The following is a 14,942-nucleotide window of genomic DNA, read 5'->3' as shown; positions in this document are numbered from 1 at the left end:
TTAGGGTGGGGAGAAACCACTTGGGGGAGGTTTTGCCGTGTTATTGTGGTATTTCCCATTATTTATGACATTTAAAACACGAAATACAATCGAAAATAAGAGATAACAAAAGCATCGATAGTGGAGCCGATTCACATCCAAATCCCATCTACTACTATTACCATTACAACACCGAATCCTACTACGCATGCGCCAATTCTCCTGCGCATGCGCTAGTTGTAAGGGAGCTTTTGTTCTAAACGCAGACTTCTTAGTGAGGACAAAAATGGGGGTGTACGGGAGGGGTACATGTATTTAGCCAATCACGTTGCAGTATGACCCTTACATTGCTATAGGACCGAGTGAAGAATTGGGAGGTATTCATACATTGAGTTACATAAATTCACTTTCCTAATTTGATTTTTAATCATGGTATATGAATTTTAGTGTTTATTCCTGTTTCCTTTATCATAGTATTTGTATAATATTTGTTTTGTTTTGTTCTCTCCTAATAATTTGGCCATATATACCTTGAAATATTAAGTTATAATTGATGACAGACACCTGAAAATGCCTACGTGGTTGGACTAGAAGTGGGTGCTAGGATGATTCGATACCTACCTTCCTGTCGGTTACGTGAAATTGCAAGTTGCTTGGGATATTTCATACATGATTTATACATGATTTATACACAACTCACTCCCTTCCCTTTCCAGTATTCACGTCTGACTGTTTGCGTTTCATCATTAAGAATACATTTCATACCCATAACAATTTCTTTGTTAAAATTTGACCTTATTGGGACATCTACTTATATATATTCCATTACATCCTTTTACAGACATTTCAATTTACACCTTTTTCTCCCTTCTCTTTCCATTATCCACCTCTGTCTATTTACGCTCATAATTTTACAATCTTTTCTCACCCATAAAAATTTTTTGGATAAAATTTTACTAATTATTAGAACATTTTCATTTGTTATATCTTGAAGGAAGACCAACATATAGGTTAACCCCCCTCGTACCTCCTGTGCCCCCAGTAACCCGCCTTCCCCTTAGTGAACATATGACTCCGTGGTGGTTGCGGAATTCAAACATGGCGGCTGTGTTTACATTTCACCAAACACTTGGTAGATCGATCTATAGAACTATTCCACGGCGATCTAGACTATGGCAGTTGACGTTTTCCTATGTTATTTTACTTGCTTTACAAGAGTTGAAGGGAATCTTTTCTTCGTTTCACTGGAACTAAACTTTAATTTACCTTTGAACTCATGTCGACCCACTGGTAGCGTCACGTAGTATTCAAAGGTAGATTACTGCTCAGTTACAGTCGTCTGAATAAATATTACTTTCAAATTTTGTACAGCAAGTAAAATAACATAGGAAAACGTCAATTGCCATAGTCTAGGCCACCGCGGATTACTTCTGTAGAAATACCCCAACTTTCACCTTTTGATGTAAAGTTATTGCCGAAACAAAAAAAACAGCGTTCCAACGGCTCTGAATCCCTTACTAATTAACCCTTAAACGCGACTGGACGTATTTTACATCGCATTTTGTCTCTCGGGTGCCGACTGGACGTATTTTACGTCGACATACAAAAGTTTTTTTAAAAATTCGCGGAAAAATACTTTTAGGCCTACCAGCCGAAAACTCTTGAATCACGCGCCTTGGGGGATGCTGGGAGTTCACGGATCAAGGTGTTGTTTTGTTTACAATCGTTACGCAGGCGCGCAGCGCGAATTTCTTTCTTGCCGCACTAAAAAACGTATCTGTGACACATCTCTGAAATTATTTCGTCACTTTGACATAATTTTTGTACCATTTTAAATTAGCCGTTACATAGAGTATTATATATGAAAATGTGCGCATTTTTATGTAGAATACAACAAAATAATACTCATGATTGTAGCTTTTATCAGTTTTAAGATATTTTCATATAAATAACGATAAGTGCCAAAATTTCAACCTTCGGTCAACTTTGACTCTACCGAAATGGTCGAAAAACGCAATTGTAAGCTAAAACTCTTATATTTTAGTAATATTCAATCATTTAACTTAATTTTGCAACTAATTGGAAGTCTCTAGCACAATATTTCGATTTATGGTGAATTTATGAAAAAACTTTTTCCTTACGTCGCCGCGCGGTAACTCTTCCGAAAATAATCATACATGCGATTGTGGTAATGTTTGCACCATTTTAAATTAGCCAATTACATAAAGTTTTTATATATGAAAATGTGCGCAATTTCATGCACAATACAACTAAAAACACCCATTGTTGTAGCTTTTTATCAATTTTGAAATATTTTCATATAAAAAATGATAAGTGACAAATTTTCAACCTTCGGTCAATTTTGACTCTACTGGAAATGGTCGAAAAACGCAATTGTAAGCTAAAACGCCTATATTCTAGTAATATTCAAGCATTTACCTTCATTTTGCAACAAATTGAAGTCTCTAGCACAATATTTGGATTTATGGTGAATTTATGAAAAAAATAACATTTTCTTTACGTCCGCGCGGTAACTCTTCCGAAAAAAATCATACGTGTGATTGTGGCAATGTTTGCACCATTTTAAATTAAACAGCCGTTACATAACGTTTTATATATGAAAATGTGCGCAATTTCATGTATAATACAACAATAAATAGTTGAAGGTTGTAGCTATTTCTCATTTTCGAAATATTTGCATATAAATCACACGATAAATAGAAAAAAAACCACGTTCAGTCAAATTGACTCTACCGAAAATGGTCGAAAAACGCAATTGTAAGATAAAAAACTCTTACAGTCTAGTAATATTCAGTCATTTATCTTCATCGTGAAACAAATTCGAAGTCTCTAGCACAATATTTAAATTTATGGTGAATTTTAAAAAAAAACTTTCCTTCCCTCCGCGCGCGGATTCTCCGCCACAAATCTCCGAAATGCGTAAGTCCCATTCTCGGAATATTTGCTCCCTCCGTTTCATATTAGGCATTTCATAGAGTTTTATATATGAAAATGTGCGCAATTTCATGTAGAATAAAACGAAAAATATTTGAAAAAGTTTGTGAGCTTTTCTTATTTCCGAAATAATTGCATATAAAAAAATATATATATAAAAAATTCGACATTCGGTCAACTTTAGCTCGTCAGATATGGTCGAAAACTGCATTTGTAAGCTAATATTCTTACAGTATAGTAATATTCAATCATTTGTCTTCATTCTGAAACATATTGGAAGTCTCTAGGACAATATTTAGATTTATGGTGAATTTTTGAAAAAATATGTGTTTACGTAAGCGCGTTACGAATTCATGCATTATTTTGTGATAATATTTTACTCTGTGTTGCTTTTATCGTTTTACAATGTTTGTTATATATCAAAATGATCGCAATTTAGTGCACATTACAACGAAAAAAAAATAACTTGTTACCTTCAACCGTTTTTCGCACAGCGCGATTTGAATACAATTATATATGAAATTTCGTTTTTGCGCTATCATATATCGCATTATTTATATATGATAATGATTAATTTTTTTCATTTCTGATGGTTGCATACTAAACTTCAAGCAATGACAAAAAAAGGAGCCAAAAATGAACTCTTAATCTTGAAAACTAAGCGTGCTGTGATTTTTTGAAAAAAATATTTTTTCCGCTTACGCGCTCACTCTCAAACCCCTCCGGCATACAGGAGTCATTTTTTTATTTACCTTTTTTTTTATACCGCACGCGCGTTTTAAGGGTTAATTCATTGTACAGCTCCGGACAGTTCCACCGGTCCTGTTTCCGAGTTTCTGGCCAGATTTGTGTTGTAGCCCTGACGAGAAACGTCACTTGGGGCCTTGATCTTCTTTCTGAAAGAAAAAAAAAAAACATATATTAACAATATATGTTTTTTTTCAACAAATTAATTCCTTGAACCTGGAGCCCTAGCGAAAATAAAAGCAAAGAATTAAAATTTATATCAGTTAATAAGTTTAGAGAATGTATTTCTATGTAACCCAACCTTTCAAAGACTTATCTATAAGGCATTTGAAGACATTCCAGATTTTCTCAATATCTTCTATTAAAATGTCTAGACTAATTTTATATACCAACCTAAACAAAGTTTGCCCAAATATAAGAGAAACACTAAAAACGTCGCAAACTACCACTCTTAAAAGTCCAGGTCTGTAAAGTCATGGACCGACAGTACTCATTTATTGGACGTTGTGCGTGAGAGAGAGAAAGAGAGAATCTGTGTGTGTGTCTGTGTGATGGTGTGACATAAAACGGTTGTGCTAACAAGGCTATTGAATCGTTTGTAACGATGACGCCGGTTTTACAACTGATTTTTTTCCTCTCTTTCTTTTGTATTTTGCCTCTGTGAAGTCTGCTATTCGATATATTTCTCATAACATCAAGTACTTAGATTAATGTTGCATTGACATGTAATGACTGTACTAATGTAAGGTTTCGTTAATCGGTTTGATATAGTGATGTATTTAAAGATAACACATTTTCACTATGCACAGTGTCTGTTTCTATAATGTTATTAAAGGTATAGCAAGTCATCATGCAATCATTGCTGTGAACAGTTGTCTAATCCTTTAAATGGAAAATGTTCTTAATTCCACTTGACTGTCACCATGGGAGGAGGTGCGTGTTTGGTGGCTAGAATTTGGGCTTGCTTTTATTTTCAGTCAACATTACACAAAAAGTGAACTTTTTTTAGGTTTGATACATAAACATAGTCTAACCATCTTATAAGAAGAAACTGGGAAAATTTGGTTTGTCTGCAAATGCCTTATTGATAAGTCTTCGAAAGGTTGGGTTATGTAGTCCACATAATTGCGTGGATATGCACTTTTTCTTAATTTATTAACTGAGGTAAATTTCAATTCTTTGCTTTTATTTTTGCGACTACTCCAGGTTCAAGGAATTAACTTGCTGACCTTATAGTGTTTAATTATAAGTTTCTTTATTTCAGAAAGAAGAATAAGGGACCGATTTACCTTTCTTGTCAGTGCTACAAACATAAATCCTGTCACAAACCCTCCTCACTAGATGAAACCGGACCCGGTGGAACTGTCCTGATCTGTACCTAGCTCGCTGGTTATGCCTTGATAATGGGACCCTACATACTTCTACCTGGCCACATGGAATCATACCCTGCAAGCATCCACTGCTCACAGAAGATATCTCCTGACATGCACACTCGACATGTGTATAAGAATCACAAAAACAACCGACAGCATACACTCTTTTAATATACACTATTGCACATGATCATGTCACATCAAATGTATCATTCCTAGTGGAAGCAATATAATGTTAGCTTTCCAGTTATATTTATTAGAACTCTGTCCATAACTTGTACATACAATTATGTACCATTTTCCAATCTCAAATAAATACAGTTGTAAATATGTATGTTTATCTATTTAATTTGAATGTTTATTCATCTTTATTTTGTTTCCTTTGCATCAGGCACTACATTTCTGCTCGTCTGTTTGTTGTCTTGAATAAATAAGTATGTTTGCAGAGGCAGCCTCTTATTCACTCCTTCGCTACATTGATGACCAACCCCAATGATGCCTGCCTCTCCAGCAACACCGTTATGGAGGAGTAAGATGGTAATTGAAATTTGACAATGTATTCGGGAGAGAGAAAGAGAGAGACAGACAGACAGAGACAGAGACAGAGAGAGACAGAGAGAGGCTGGTTGTTGGCTTGTTAGGTTGTTTGTGTTCGTGTGAATGGATAGTTGATAAGGGAATTGCTCATTCAGTGGGCACTTGTTGTGTCTGTTGGGTCGGTCGTGATATAGTCAGCAGCAGCCTTAGAAGAGTTTCTTGATGGTAAGTTGTTGTGCTTGTGTATTAGAAGGTTGCTGAGCATGTGAGTTTCTGTTGTGTTGTGTGTGAGTTATTGGGGGTGTGTTGTTGAGTTTGTGAGTTTCTGTTGTGTTGTGTGTGAGTTGTTGGGGGTTGTTGTTGGTGAGCTGTTGTGATTTCTTGGTGTTGCTTGTTGGTGGTTGTGTGTGGGCTTGTAGTGTTGTTGTTTTGAAGTTGTTGGTGTTCGTCTATGCAGTGATTTGTTGTGTTGAGTTATTGTATAGTTGTAGTACCAGGTTGTTTGTTTTGTGTTGTGACTCTCGGTGGTTGTTGTGTCTTGACAACCTTATCCAGCGGACAGCACAGCTTCTTGCCCTGACGCCAGTCATTGATGGTGAGTATGAAAGTGTGAGAATTCCGGAGTTTAAGAGCTATAGGGAGGCAGTTTTAGAAGGGCCGAAGGGGAATGGCAGAGCGAGCAGTTGATAGGAGCATTAGAACAAGTAATGTAAGTATGATAGAACCTAAGAGATATAGGAGTGCTAGTGCCAGAATGTTAGGGTCAGTTAGCTGTTGGTGGGCATTAGGAGCTTGTTGCGGGTGTGGGTAGTGAGTGTCAGAGATATAGGGACATTAAATGTTATAGGTGTGGGCAAACAGGGCATATAGCTAGTGGATGTCGGGGCACCTGTATGAACGTGGTTAGCAGCAACTGTGGAACGAACGGGCAAAATGAACCGCAAAAAAAATGTGTTGAATGTGGAATGGAAGATCATGTAGCGAGTGTGTGTAGGTGAAAGAGGATGAGTAAGGCTGGGAGTTTGGGAAACAAGGTGTTAAAGAGATTCAGTTGGGTGGGTCCTCTAGTTGTGTGACAACAGTATGTTCAGGAGAATGCGATGAATGAATGGTTGAGGGTGACTAAGTATGAGCCGAGTGACAGTGAACAAATGGGTCTGGGAGATCGACAGTTAATGTCAGTTGAGTATGGAAGAAAGCAGAAGAAAGTAAAGAAAGGGAATGAAGGGAAAAGCGAGGACTGCACGATAGAGGGGTTAGTCTTAGGGTAAAGATGGTTGATAAATCATGTAATACAGATAACTTTGAGGGAATAAATGATACTTATAGTGTGAGTGGGTTTGAATTAACAGGGGTAAGCGAGACTTCATTGGGAAGGGAACCAAGTAGTAAGGAGGTAGTTGGTAGTATGGATGCATCATTGCAAGAGTTTGACAGAAGTATGGATGAACTGATTTGTTTGGTAGCAGAATTAAGTGAGATATTGGGACCAGAGCTGGAAGGTGTTGATAAGGTAGTGAATGAGATTTGGGAGGAAAGTAGTGAGGGAGATCATGGGAATCTGAATGAAAGTGGTTTGGAGGAAGTGACTGGCGATGTAATTGAGAGATTGTATGAGGGTCCTCAAATGAGACCCAGGGCGCCTGAATCCAAGCATCCTCGGCTGTTGTGATAGGCGATTTAGTGTGGATGTTGTGAGTGTAAGGAGACGTTGTCAAATGTAATGGGGGAGGTAATGTGGAGGAGTAATATGGTAATTGAAATTTGACAATGTATTCGGGATAGTTGATAAGGAAATTGCTCGTTCAGTGGATGCTTGTTGTGTCTCTTGGGTCGGTCGCAGGTTCAGTCTGTACATTTGAGTCAGTCTGAGATCAGAGCTTGTGATGGTCAGTTGTATTGTGCGTCATTGATTTGTTGTTTGATATGTTGTTGTAGGGCTTGTGCTGAAGTTGTTGTGCTTGTGTAGTTGGAAGGTTGTTGAGCTTGTGAGTTTCTGTTGTGTTGTATGTGAGTTGCTGTTGGGTGTTGTTGATCTTCTTGGTTTCTGTTGTGTTGTGTGTGAGTTGATGGGGGTTGTTTTTGGTGAGCTGCTGTGATTTCTTGCAGATGTTTGTGGGTGGCTGTGTGTGGGGTTTTAGTGTTGTTGTTTTGATGTTGTTGGTGTTCGTCTTTACAGTGATTTGTTGTTTTGAGTTCTTGTATGGTTGTAGTACCCTGTTGTTTGTTTTGTGTTGTGATTCTTGGTTGTTGTGTCTCAACAACCTTATCCAGCAGACAGCACAGCTTCTCGCCCTTAAGTCAGTCATTGATGGTGAGTACGAGAGTGTAAGAATTTCGTTGTGTCTGTAGGTGAACCAATTGTCCTGTCGAGTAAAAGTAACGTACAGGAGAAAGTGTGGCCGAGAATATTTTTTGAGAGTTGGTATAAGTAACTTAACTGTGGGGACTTTCCTTGCTTTGTTGTTAGCTTTGATTCCACCACACCGTCACCGCTGCCTCCAAATGTCTGGCCCCCATTCACACCCACAACCCAGAAGCATGGTTTTTCAGAGCAGAGACAATCTTCCGATTAAGAGAATTACTTTCTCAGTATGCAAAGCAGACCATATCCTCGAAATCCTGGCAGATGATGTTTTCGATCAAGCCTCAGGATGGCTAAAATAACTTCAAACACATGTTATCTACGAATCATTGAAGTATCACCTTGTCAGAGAGGTACTCCTCACAAACCTACCCTGTCAGACAGTGGCGGCCATGCCCAATGGCTACACCATGCCCATCGAAGTAATCCTAAAATTGGTTGAAGCAGTACACATGGCCCATAAGACAGCAAAGCCAACCCATAGTAGCAGCAGCAGCAGCAGCAGCATGATGGCCCCACCAGTCAACCAACACGGAACCTGATGGCGACCTAGATAGACTGGCTGTCCCATCTACAAATGGAACTTCCCCAAACAATTCATCAAGGGGAAGACTAGAAAGAAGAAAGCTGAACTACCAGAGGGAATCTGCTACTTCCATTGGAGATTTGCAAATAAGGCCTGCAAATGTATTAAAGGCTGCCTGTTTAAAAAAAAACATGCAAGGAACTGCATCCGTGACCAAAACAACTGAACATCAGTGGTGGGCAGATCGGTTGCTCCCAAAGCGAGAGGCCATGCCTACTTACCACTGTCTTTTTTCCAGGTACAGACAAAGGTTCAACATGCTTCTTAATAGACAGGATATGGAACACAGAATTCCTTTTTGCCATAGGGCCATGCAAATCATTCATGCCAGCCACCTTGTATAAATAATCCAACCCCATCCCATACACCAGCATCCACATATCCACTACCAGCAGAGCACCAATCAAAATATACGGGAAGCAGACAATGGAACTGTCATTTGATGGGAGACTACATCATGGCAGATGTAACAATAGTACTTTCAGGAGCAGACTTCCTTAAAGAACACAACCTGCTGGTGGATGTAGCATCAAACCTGCTGATCCTGAAAACTGTCCCCCCACCATCACCACAACAGAGGATACAACAAACCGTACCATTCGCATCATTCGCATCAGCAACCCTATTGCCAGAAATAAGATGACTCCTACAAAAATTACAAGAATTTGTCAAAGATAGTACAGGACAACTTAACCAAACCAATAAAGCACAACATTCAGCACCACATAGAACCAGAAGGTCCCCCAGTCCATTAAAGTGGAGTCTGCAGGGCTTGCAAAAGTCTGAGGAAGTTCTGCTTCTGAGCTATTCTGAGAGGTTCTGAGAGAGAGCTGATGCGGCCCCTTTCCCTGCCTGGGGGATCCAACAAGTGTTCTTATACCTCCATAGTGCACAGATATATCGGCAGATAAAAAGACTACCAAACACACATAAATTTAGTGCAGTCAGGGAATTGTTTTGCCTCTTGTCTGTATTTCATTTCCATTCTTCCAAGACAATCCCCCCACCACCCCCCCATCCCCCCCCACCCCCCCCCCCCCCCCCCCCCCCCCACCCCCCCCCCCCCCCCCCCCCCCCCCCCCCCCCCCCATTTCTTTGTTCACCTTCTCACTCCCCAATTTTGGTTCAATGCTATGATTCATTCCCTTGTGCTGCTAGTAAACATCCCCTAGTTAATTCAAGCAACGTAATAGTCCTTTCTGTCAAAACTCTGTCATTTCATGCCCCTTGAGTGGATTGTAATATTTTTTGCTAGGAGCAAGTGGTGTGTAATGTTCCTCACATGTTCCTCACCTTAGTACTGATGCTAGAATGCAATCTCTTTGCAGACAAACACTGTGCCTGATTGTGGGAGAAATTGGGAACCCTCTGGAATAAGGCTTGCATTAAAATAACCCATTTGCGCAAATTCTGATCTCCGTGTCTGGTTCATTTCCCAGCCATGTGTTTCCAGTGGATCGACAATCAACCACCTCATTACTTCCTGGACCTACCATAACTTAAATGTAAATATAGTTCATTTAAAACTAAATTCCTCCTTTTTCAGTAATATCAGCCTTCTGCTGTAAGTTTTTTTTTTTTTTTTTTTTTTTTTTTTTTTTTTTTTTGTGTGATCACTCGTCCCTCCAGTCAAAGCAGTTTTTAAGAGTGTTAGACTACATTTTCAATGAGGTAACAATACCTGCTTCAGATGTTTAGCCAAGGAAAAACTCAACCACACCAGACGAATAGTGAGAGAAATAGAAAAGGCAGGAAATCACCTCTCCACAGGGTACCAAAACCCGACTGACTATGGTGGCCATGCTGAGACTATCTGTGACTAAATATTAAAACAGAGCCCGACAGATGCCCATTGCTGAACAAAGTAGACATCACCAAGCAAATGAATGGCACCAATGTCTTTCCCAAAATATATCTGCTGTAACTGCGACAAAGGCAGTTACAGTGATCCATTGCGATGAGGCTACAAATTCGTTACTCCTACAAAGATCACAAATCTTTGATGGCTCGGGCAGAGTCATCTCAGAATGGTTCCTAGTGTTAAGCAGAGAGATCTACAACTCAACGAAAAACATTTTCATAAAGCACTTACAAGGAAACCATCAGGAAATCTAAGTTCTGGGAACACAAGAGGTGGATACGGTTCCCCCACTAGAAGAAGGAGAGGGCAAATTTTTCTTCCCCTCAGGCAGTGTCCATCAATGCTGGCTGTAATAATCGTCATGATGTGCCTAGGTAGGCATTAAACTTGCGTGCAAGCATTGCAGTAAAAGGAAGCCAGCACCAGAGATTTCTCTGGCAGTAACATAGTATGGCAGAATAAACTTTTGAGGAACTCGTGCCGAGTCCAGTTTGTGCCAGCCTGCACAAAAGGGTAGTGGCTGAGCCATGTAAACAGCTCCTCCTGGACAATTATATATATTATATGGAGTATTAAATGTATGTCAAGCAGAGGTGATGAAATGCTTCGACATTGTTGATTTGCCTTTATGAAATCTCCAAATGTGGTAGACACTTCTCAGTGCATTCTCAAATGTGGATAAACAGGAGCATTCTTGAAGAACGAGGACATCTAGGCTGGATGATCTGGGTGACATGTATGGATGCAAGCAAAGTGACCCTTAGGAGGTGTCATGTGATTCATATGTCAGAAAGGAATGATAACAAAGAAGCTTCTAGAAGAATTGGGTTTGTGTATGTGTGCAAGTATCTAAAGGGGTCATGAGTGGAAATATAATGAGATACCTAGACATTGGTAGATTATTCTTATTCTAGCAGTGTTTAGATTTTGTGGAACAGCGATGGAAGTTGTGTAGTGATGGACTATTTCATATCATTTCCATTAAACATGTTTTATTGTCCAATTTCCATATGCCCTTTCAGAAGCCAATAATTTTTTAAAGTGACTGGGAGACGAATTCTCAGTTTTTTCTTATTTTCTTTTCTTTGCTTTTGCTTTACAATTTATTTTCACTGTGTATTTCCCACATCTATGCAGTTGTTTTTATGATTTTCTAAAAAATTTGACCTTTGTTTTTGCCTCAGATATTTCTGTAATGGGTCACGTGATAAGGGAATTTTTTGCAGATAGCCATAACTTCAGTCATGACAGACTTTGACATGTTGTTTGGATAATTAATATTAGGAGAGATTCAGTTTCCATTTATTTATTGCTAGAGGTAAATTAGAGTCTTACCCTTAACTTCTTCGATTCATTTCCTTTTCTGTCATGTTTAGTTTGGTAATAAAACTTGTATCTTTTGATAGTTCATGAGATTCACTAGCCTTAGATTATTAATATTGAAGCTATTTATAGAGGAAATTAACATAAGGATATTAAGTGTGATTGTGAAAAAGGTATGTGTCCCGTTTTCTTTAACTTTGAAGTTGGGATAATGGCAGGAGAAATAAAGGGCATCAGGAGCATCATTATTCATCTTAGCAGCCTCAAAAACTATGGATTAGACACTAATATCTGTCATTTTCTTTGGTTTTTATGTGTCACCCCCTTTGTACCCCTTTTCACTCCACTTCCTATCAGGGCTGAACTTGGACTTAAATGGTATCAGGAGAGTTGCTATTTCAGCAACCTAAAAAATAAGGATTAGAAACTAATGTCTCTTGTTTTAAGTGATTTTTACATCTCATCCCCTTCCCATCCAACTCCACATCGGGACTTGAAGGGCATTGGGAGTGTCACTATTCATCTTAGTGAACAAAAACTATGGATTAGATACTAATATCTGTCGTTTTCAGTTATTTTTACATGTTACATCCTTCCACCCCTTTTCACTTCACTCCCTAATGGAGCTTAACTTGGCCTTGAAGGGCATTGTGAGTGTCACTGTTCATCTCAGCAACCTCAAAAACTATGGCTTAGATACTAATATTAACCAATTTTGGTTGTTTTTATGTCCCCCTTTACAAACCCTTTTTGCAGCCCCTTACCTATTGGTACTGATCTTGGACTTGAAGAGCATTGGGAGCATCACTAATAATCTCAGTGACCACAAAAACTATGGATTAGACCCCAATATCTGTCGTTTTCTGTTATTTTTACTTTTCACCTCTTATGTACCCCCTCACTGCCCCCATCTCTTTGGTGCCAGTGATATCTTACCCCAACAGTATTCTTTCCCAGATGCTAAGTTATATGTATACCAAGTTTGGTTGAAATTAATCAATGTTTGTCAAAGTGTATGTGGCAAATATATACAAATACATTCACACACGAAAATTATATATATATATATATATATATATATATATATATATATATATATATATATATATATATATATATATATATATATATATATATAATATGTAATTTTGTAATTTTGTGAATTCCTTTTTATAATGTATTTACTCACAGACTGATGATGCACCGAGAATTGTGTGCGAAACCTTTTTAATAAACTATGGCCTTCTACTGATGTATTATGGTAACCCCCTGAAGTATTGTTATCTTCACCCGACTGAGACTATATATAAATATATATATATATATATATATATATATATATATATATATATATATATATATATATATATATATATATATATATATATATATATATATATATATATATATATATATATATATATATATATATATATATATATATATATATATATATATATATATATATATAGGTAAATGTTGAGGTTTCTTGCCTGTAAGGCTAAAAGGAACGCCATATTAAGAATTTAATGAAAGAATACGTTTGATGAAGTTCTTATGCTGTACCTATTATATTACAAAGCGTAGATATTCACAAAAGCGAACACTTACAAAATTATGATATGAATAATAAGTCAGAGAGAGAGAGAGTATTCCTTTTCACTGATTTTTATTTGAAGCCAAAGTGATATCCTCTCCACAAATTCCACCGTGGAAGCAGTAGCTATATAATTTCCAGAGAAACGGACTTTCGGGTCTTGAAATTTAGTAGGTAGTTGAGAATCACGTAACGAAGAGACTTCTCACAGAAGTCTCCTGGAAGACTTGGGTTCAAAATACGGCGTATTTTCCCACTTGTTGGTCCTCCTCAATATATCAAGCCATTCGAAATCATAGTTTATTAACTTTTTTCCCAGTTAAGGTAACGGACTGAGGTAAAAGCGACCTCGTAATGCAAAGAATTTTTTAATATATAACTCCGACCTCTCTCTCTCTCGACCTCTCTCTCTCTCTCTTTCGCCAGCACTGAAACGCATTGCTCTATATTTAGAGCGGGCTACGATTCTCTTATGATAGAATCTAAATTATTATTATATATATACATATAGTATCTTATTTATATATATATATATATATATATATATATATATTATATATATATATATATACACTACATATATAAATATATATATATTAATATATCTCTAATATATCTATATATATATCCTATATATATATATATCATATATATATATATATAATATATATACTAATATATATTATATATCTATATATCTATAATATATATTATTTTAATATCTCTTATATATATATATATCTATATAACTATATATCTATGATACATATGTATATGTATCTATCATATTATATCTATATATATATATCTCTATATCTATCTATCTATCTATCATATATCTCTATATAATGTCTAGCCGTAAATTATTATTCATTATATATATCTATATATATTACATTTTCTCTCTATAGTCTATATATATATATATATAATATCTATATATCTATATAATAATAATATATTATCTCTATATACTATAATATATATATATACATAGAATATATATGTACATCTGTCGCTGTACTATATACATATATATCTTATCTATTATATATAACTACTCTATCTATATATACTCTATATATACATATATGTCATATCTATACTATATCTCTATCTCTCTATATATATCTGTCTCGACTGTCAATTATATATACTCTATCTCATCTATCTCTATCTATCTATCTACATCTTCTCTATCCATACATTATAACTATATCTTATATATATATATATATATCTATTATATATTCTCTCATATATATATATATATATAATCATATACTAATCTATCTCTTTATATATCTATATATAACTATATATCAACTTATATATTAGATATAATATATATATTATATATAGTCTATTAATGTATTCTAGATATTCTGATATATATATCTAGTATATCTAATATCATATATTATAATTATATAGTAAGGTTATGACATAGAGGGGTCGTAGGTGAGTGAATAGTTATATTAAGGGAGATGAGGAGGTGGCGAGTATTCATCAGATAAGAAATAAGGAGATATATAGATATATTTATTTAGGAGCTTTCATAAAAGAAAGAGAGGAAAAGTTATACATTCAAACCTCCTTTGCATTCCCGGAATCTATTT

Source organism: Macrobrachium nipponense, chromosome 27, assembly GCF_015104395.2.
Source record: "Macrobrachium nipponense isolate FS-2020 chromosome 27, ASM1510439v2, whole genome shotgun sequence".
Lineage (NCBI taxonomy): Eukaryota > Metazoa > Arthropoda > Malacostraca > Decapoda > Palaemonidae > Macrobrachium > Macrobrachium nipponense.
This window is presented reverse-complemented; position numbering follows the sequence as displayed.